The following is a 7,247-nucleotide window of genomic DNA, read 5'->3' as shown; positions in this document are numbered from 1 at the left end:
TTGTCAAAAGGCCTCCTGAAAGTCCAAATACACTATATCAACTGGATCACCATTGTCCACGTGCTTGTTGACACCCTCAAAGATTTCTAATAGATTGGTGAGGCGTGATTTCCCTTTACAAAAGCCATCTTGGTTCTTCTCCAACATATCATGTTCATCTATGTGTCTGATAATTCTATCCTTTACTATAGGTTTTAACCAGTTTGCCTGGTACTGAAGTTTGGTTTACCAGCCTGTAATTGCCAGGTTTGCCTCTCAAATCTTTTTTAAAAATTGACATTACATTAGTTATCCTCCAATCATCTGGTACAGAGACTGATTTAAATGATAGTTTACATACCACAGTTTTTTATCTCAAGAACAGACCCAGGGATCCCAGTGTAGCCTTTCTATTGCTTACTTCTGGGTTCCCAAGATGTTGATCTATTAATCTGTTCCTTCAAGTAGTAGAATTGCCAGGGTTTACCAAGCATCTCCCTATGCCCTTCAGGAAATTCTCCAGAACAGACTAGATCTCTTCACCCCTGGAAGCACACGGATACAACCCTCCACCTAAAGGATTGACACCCAGGCAGTACTTTTCCAAAACAAAGTGTTTTACTTAGTATAACCAATCTTTCCTAATAAAATTAATCTAAATCTAAATTAAAACAGAAATAAATCCATTAACACAGGTATACAAGTTATGTCATATAGGTGGAATTGCTTAACTGATTAAGTACAGCACATGGTGATCAGTTATGTGCAGGACACTGACAGAAACCTTGATAAACCCTAAACTTTATAGCACAGACACTCATCTTTATTATCCCAAGCATATGTATTCATTACCCCTATTTCTATTCTATATCCTATACTATACTTAGCTTCTTACCCTCTGTAGGCTCTGCTCTCTCTGTTCTGCCAGGGTCCTTCTGCTCTGTCCCAGCAGCGCCGCTGCTGTGGCTGCTGCTGCCGCCACCCTGCAGTTGCTTCTGCTTCTGATTTCTTTGCTCTTTTAAGTTTCTTTTGACCTCTTCCTGTTCTCCTCCTTCTTCTCCTGCTCCTATCTTGACTGTTTTTTGCCTGCCTGCTCTCTGTCTTATATACAGTTTTTGGCCTGTTCTTATTGGCTTAGTTTTCAATCCTATCATTAGCATACTTATTTTCCAATCACTTTCAGACCTGTTGTGATTGGCCCATATTTACAGATCAATCACAACTGCTTAATCTGGTTGTCAATCAAAGCTGTTGCACAACAAGTTTTAGTGTTATGGGATGTTACTATTATGGGATGGTGACCCTCACATGTTTTTGGACTGAGTATGGCTGACTGACCCCTCCCGGAAGCTTTGGAGTGACCTTAGTCCATATTTACCAATTATACATTAAACTACTTAGAACTGCCATCTCACTGTCCTTGGCTGGTACCAACACTGATCGCACACTTAAATTGCCAGACTTTTAAACTATAAACCATCATCTTATTTCTTAATATACATTTATTTGTTAACTTATGCATCTTAATGTTATGGTCTACTGCTGCCATGCCATTTCTTCCCAATTTAATTAATTTTATGTCTGTTTTTTCCCTCTTTTCAGTTAATGGTGACAGAGCATTGTTTTCCAGTGCTGTACTTGGAAGCAAAATAGAGCAGCTCAAAATCCTTTGTATCAAGTTAGTAGCTCTGCATTTTCATATCTGAGTTCCTTCTGAACTCTTGGGTGAATACCATCTTGTCCTGGAGACTTATCACTGTTTAATTTATCAATTTGTTCCAAAATCTCCTCTAATGACAACTCAATCTGGAACAGTTCATCAGATTTGTCACCTAAAAAGAACAGCTCAGGTGTGGGAATCTCCCTCACATCCTCAGCAGTGAGGACCAATTCAAAGAATTCATGTAGCTTCTCCACAACAGTCTTGTTTTCCTTAATTTCTCCTTTAACATCTCAATAATACAGTGTCCCCACAGGTTCTTTGGCAGGCTTCCTGCTTCTGGTATACTTTTAAAAAAGCTGTTTGTTTTTGTGCTTTTGCTAGTTGTTTCTCTAATTCTTTTTTGGCCTGCCTAATTATATTTTTACACTTGACTTGCCAGAGTTTATGCTCCTTTCTATTTTCCTCAGTAGGATTTGACCTCCAATTTTTAAAGGAAGTCTTTTTGTCTCTAACTGCCTCTTTTACTCTGTCATTGATAATACTGCATTTGGCTGCTGACAATCCCTCAGTGTTGGGATGCAGTATTCTCAGGGCTAGCTTGATGGCTCAATCATTGGGGAGCAGAATTGCATCAGGCATGTCAGCTTACAAGTGACTGATCGTCAGCTCTAGAAAGGACTTCAAATGCAGTCTACTGATTGTACCATCACTTTCCCAGGTATGAATTGAGTACTCCTGGTTGTGTGACAAGAACGCTGATCCATTGCCATTGTAGTCAGAGACATTTGCAAAACACTGTGACCAAGACAATTGTGAATGTGTTCCATCTTTACAATTGCAGAGCAGCCCAAGAACTGAATATCTTTCTCACTGGACATAACTTGTAACATGAATTCCACCCAGTTCACCTTGGAGTAACCCTAGATAGATCTCTCACATCACTTAACCACCTGAGGAGAATTGTGGCTAAGATGAAGACATATAACAACCTTCTAAGCAAATTGACCAGCACTTCATGGGGAGTAAGTGCTCAAATTCTCTGATAATCTGATTTAGCCCTCTGTCATGCTGCTGCAGCAGAATACTGAACTCTGGCCCCACTCATCTCATGTCAAGTTGGTTGACATACAACTTCACTCAACTATGTGTATCGTAGCTGGGACAGTTTGACACATACCAGTACTGTGGTTCCCCATTTTAAGCAACATTACTCCTCCACACACCCATCTTGAGGTTACTAGAGCCAGAATGGTTGAGAAGATCAGTGCAAACCTGAGCCTACCACTATGCACAGGCCTCTTCAACCACTCCAGAGCACACTTGTCATTAAGGCAGCTGTTGTGGGGCCACTCTTTCTGCCCAGATTTCTCTGCAACATCAATATGGCATGAAGAATGGTCTGCAACTGATGTTAGAAAACAGTCTTTTATAACTAACCTGACTATGAATGTACCCAGCCATGCTTGATTTGCCACACTGTTCATGAGGCCTTCTGAATCTATTTGGAACAGGCCAGGGTCAATGTGAAGCCAGCCTTCATGCTTGGGGCCAACGAGAGGACCCCACATGTGGCTGAGGCCAAAGACAGACAACGTCTCACATCACTGATGACTCACCAGATTTGATGGTAGTCTGAGAGCTCTGCACTTCACTGACAAGGCTGCTGCTGCAAATCGGCTTGGCAAGCTCCACATGTGTTCAGAAGACTGTTGTTTAGCCATAGTGGCATTATTTTGGTCCTCTTACCATATTCTTTTTTTTTTTATTTGGGGTAAACATTTAATTTGACTCTATCATAGTGTTTTAAATGCATCTTACAGGCATTTCACTCTTGTGACTGTTCCTAATTTCCATTTAACTAGCTTCCTTATTTTTTGTGTAGTTCCCCTTTTGAAGGTAAAAGCCACTGTGGTGGGTGTCTTTGCTATTTTCCCCACACAAGAATGTTGAATTCAATTACGTAATGGATGTTATTACTGAGCAGTTCATCTATATTCACCTTTTGGACCAGATTCTGTGTGCCACTTAGAGCTAAATCAAGAATTGTCTCTCCCTTTGTGGGTTCCTGGACAAGCTGCTCCACGAAGCACTCATTAATGGTGTCTAGAAATTTTCTCTCTGCATCTTGGCAATAAGTCAAACCCAGATTCACAGGTTTTATGTCCAGAATAACCACTGTGATTACCTACTCTGACACCCTGCACAGCATGGAGCGTCTTTACCAGATGTGCTACACCAGTGCAGCTGCATCAGTGCTGCTGCGCCTCTGTCACACCTCTAGTGTAGATTAGCCCTGAGTCACCATCAGCTCCTGTTACTGAGGAAGAATTTCAATGACTGTTTAGTCCAGAGAGACACACACCATGGGTAGTGTTACCATTGCAAGCTTTTCACAACAGAACCTGAAACCATATGAACCTAACTGGGTTAAATGAAACTTTCTGTTTCCGGAGAGGCAACTGTTTTTTGAGACAGTTTGGTGGCTTCTGTCTGGTTTTGTAATAAAACTCGGGTCAGCTGGCCACATGGCAAACCTCCTGGTTTAAACAAGTCAGACCTTTACAAAACACTTTAAATGTCCTTAAATGCATATGAAGTGATACCAGCAAATTTTGCACAGCTCTCCTTTCGATATTTTCCCCCCACTCCCACCTCCATTCAGTGCTGTCCCTTTTCACATGGACAGACTGAAATACTGGACATTTTCAGATATCACAGAGTGTTCACAGTTTTGGGATTCTTAGTCCAAGGGGAAATCTTTGCTTAAACTGAACTCACTAAAGACCAGTGCCCCTCTTTCACAGACAAACACATCAGGAAACTAGTTCAGTCCATTTTTACTGTCACATGAGGGGAAAAGTGTCCTCTTATTAAAAAAAAAGACTAAGGAACTACATAGCAATGAGCAGATAACAGACTTGGTTGGTATTTTACTGTATCATGTGCAAAAATACGCAAATATTTAAATTCATAAGTCTCCACAATAAGGCTGCTCACATTGTCCGAGAGATACATCAGCTGGTGAGATGAGATAAGCAGGAACATATAAATAGGTTTTGCACAAATTCAGAATGGAGAGAGAGTGAGAGAGAGAGAGAGTGAAAGCAATACAAAGACACTTCTCAACACTATCAAGAAACTAACCAAACCCACTGCTTCTTATTACAATGGCATCAGGGGAGCAGATGACAAAGTGCTAATGGAATGAGGAGACATATCACAAACCTCAGCAGGCTGGGGCAGGGATATACATTATAGTCAGGTTATTGTGACAGTTTATATGAGACACCAAGGTATGTGCCAGACTTTATCAAGAGAACGGTAATCATTCAAATTGGCATAGACGGAGAACCTCTTCTCTCTTTCTTTTTCTTTTTTTGCAGGCACCTATTACAAGCACACACTGGCTCACACACAAGTCACATTAAATAATGGCAATAGTAAAGCTGAATTTTACCTGATTGGGGGCTATGAAATGCACAGTATGTTTTCCAAATGTTGTTCAGGTGAAAACAAGCAAGCAAGCAAGAAAAGTAGATTGATACAAATTAACAAATATACAGTTCTTAATGCTATGCAAAAATGATACCTGAAGAGAATATAAACAATATTATCCATTTTACAGATGAATAAAATGTCACTGTAGACCCTGACCCATGCACAATGCAATTGATTTTGTTTGGCATCATTCATAAAACTAATGCATCCAAGTGATTCACAAGTCTATTCTTACCATATAAATAAATAATATAGGAGACAGATAACATCTGTTGATATGGAGGGGGAGGAGGTAATACCAGTGAGGACAATCAATCACATGGACACAGTAAAGATGAAGGAATAAGATTTGATTGTTTTAGGACCTGACTACATTGGAGAAATTTTCTAACTAGCTTAAAAATCTGTTTCAAGTTGTAATCTAGATCTGGGCTTTAGGTAGGTCTTGAAACAGGTTAAATAGAAGTAGATCAGCTGCCTTAAAGCAGAGCTGTGCTAAGTCCTGGTCTACCCTTTGTGTGTGGGTTGGGGGGAATTTTGACCTAAGATACGCAACTTCAGCTACGAGAATAGTGTAGCTGAAATCAACGTACCTTAGATCAACTTACCTCGCTTCCTCATGACGTGGGGTCAACTGCCGCTGCTCTCCTGTCAACTCTGCTTCCGCCTCTCGCCATGGTGGAGTACAGGAGTCAACAGCAGAGCCATCAGGGATTGATCACTACTCGCCGATCTGGTGGGTAGTGTAGACGTACCCCAAGACTCTAATCGTATTTAAAATTGGCTTACTGAAGCTATTTTAAAACTGTCTAGAAAGTGTTCCTAGTGTAGATCGGGTCTTTAGAGGCATAGAGTTAGGCTATGTCATGGAGAAATGGATAATGGCAGATTTCCCAATGCTTTTTGCTTCGTTTTGTATAATACTAACAGACCATTTTGGCCTATTTATTTCTGCGAGCCTTTAAGGAATTCTTTAAACATTTAAAGACAGCTGATCAAAAGGTAATACAAAAACACTGGTGTGCTTGAGTACTAAGTACCACAATCTGCACAAAATTATACAATTTGGGTGTGTGTGAGTATATGCTGAAGTCCTATTTCAAAGACTTGGCTGGGTCCACGTAGCCTTACGTTTTCTGCTGTAAAAAGGCAAAAACTGTCAATTTAAAATTAATTGTGGTAATGATATGCTCGTCACCAGATGTTAATAAAACCTTTCCAAACACTGACATGAAGTGTCCAGATTCTCAGATCTTTGGTGCGTGAGTTTTAATTTAAGCATATGGCTTTTATTTTCTCCAGTGAGTTGCAGTCCCCAAACATCTTGTTGCATTGGCATCATCGTCATCATTGTACATTCAGTTACAGCCTTCGAGCAAGTTTAATTAGCTTGTAATATTTCCAGAACAGATGTAAGGATTCAAAAATCCTATGCAAAAAATGGATTTTAGCTTGCTGAATATAAAGATTGAACCTCAAAATGGTTATATGCTCAACAGCCCCCCCAGTGTTCAAGAGCAGAGATGACATGCAACTGCAAGGAATCCTGCCTGTGGAGAGCAAGACTTCACATGGCAGGCTGGCCCAGTGTTCTATGAGGCTCTCTTCCAGCAGGCACCTGTCACTTCTGGTCACAGAAGTGCCTTCAGTTGATGCTGAGTGAAGCATACACTACCCAGCTTGTGTGCTAGCATTTTTTGGAGTACACCATGTTTCCTCGGGCTGTAGTGTATGACAATGGGAGCATCTCCTGTTGCATTCATATGCACCATAGATGCATTCTGGGTGCCAGTCAAATCCCTCTGACACACTCTTGCATTTGATTTTGTTCCTAAGTTTTAATTCTTACGCTGCTGCCAAGGTCAGGAAATTGCCCTGGGCAATTGCTTATTGTGTTAGTTGAGATGCCAGACAGAATTAAAAAGGATCTAAAAAGAGTCATTTACATCATATTGAGATAACCGTTTTGGAGACATTTGTGTAAAATGTCAGATTTAAAGTAATAAATGCTGAAGATCAGTCTGCTTCCCCTATTACACTGGTATAATTTCATTTAGTTCAATGGAGTTACTCCTAATTTATTCCAGTGTAAATGTAAGATCTGACA

The sequence above is a fragment of the Gopherus flavomarginatus genome, chromosome 4 (genome assembly GCF_025201925.1).
Source record: "Gopherus flavomarginatus isolate rGopFla2 chromosome 4, rGopFla2.mat.asm, whole genome shotgun sequence".
Classification (NCBI taxonomy): Eukaryota; Metazoa; Chordata; order Testudines; family Testudinidae; genus Gopherus; species Gopherus flavomarginatus.
This window is presented reverse-complemented; position numbering follows the sequence as displayed.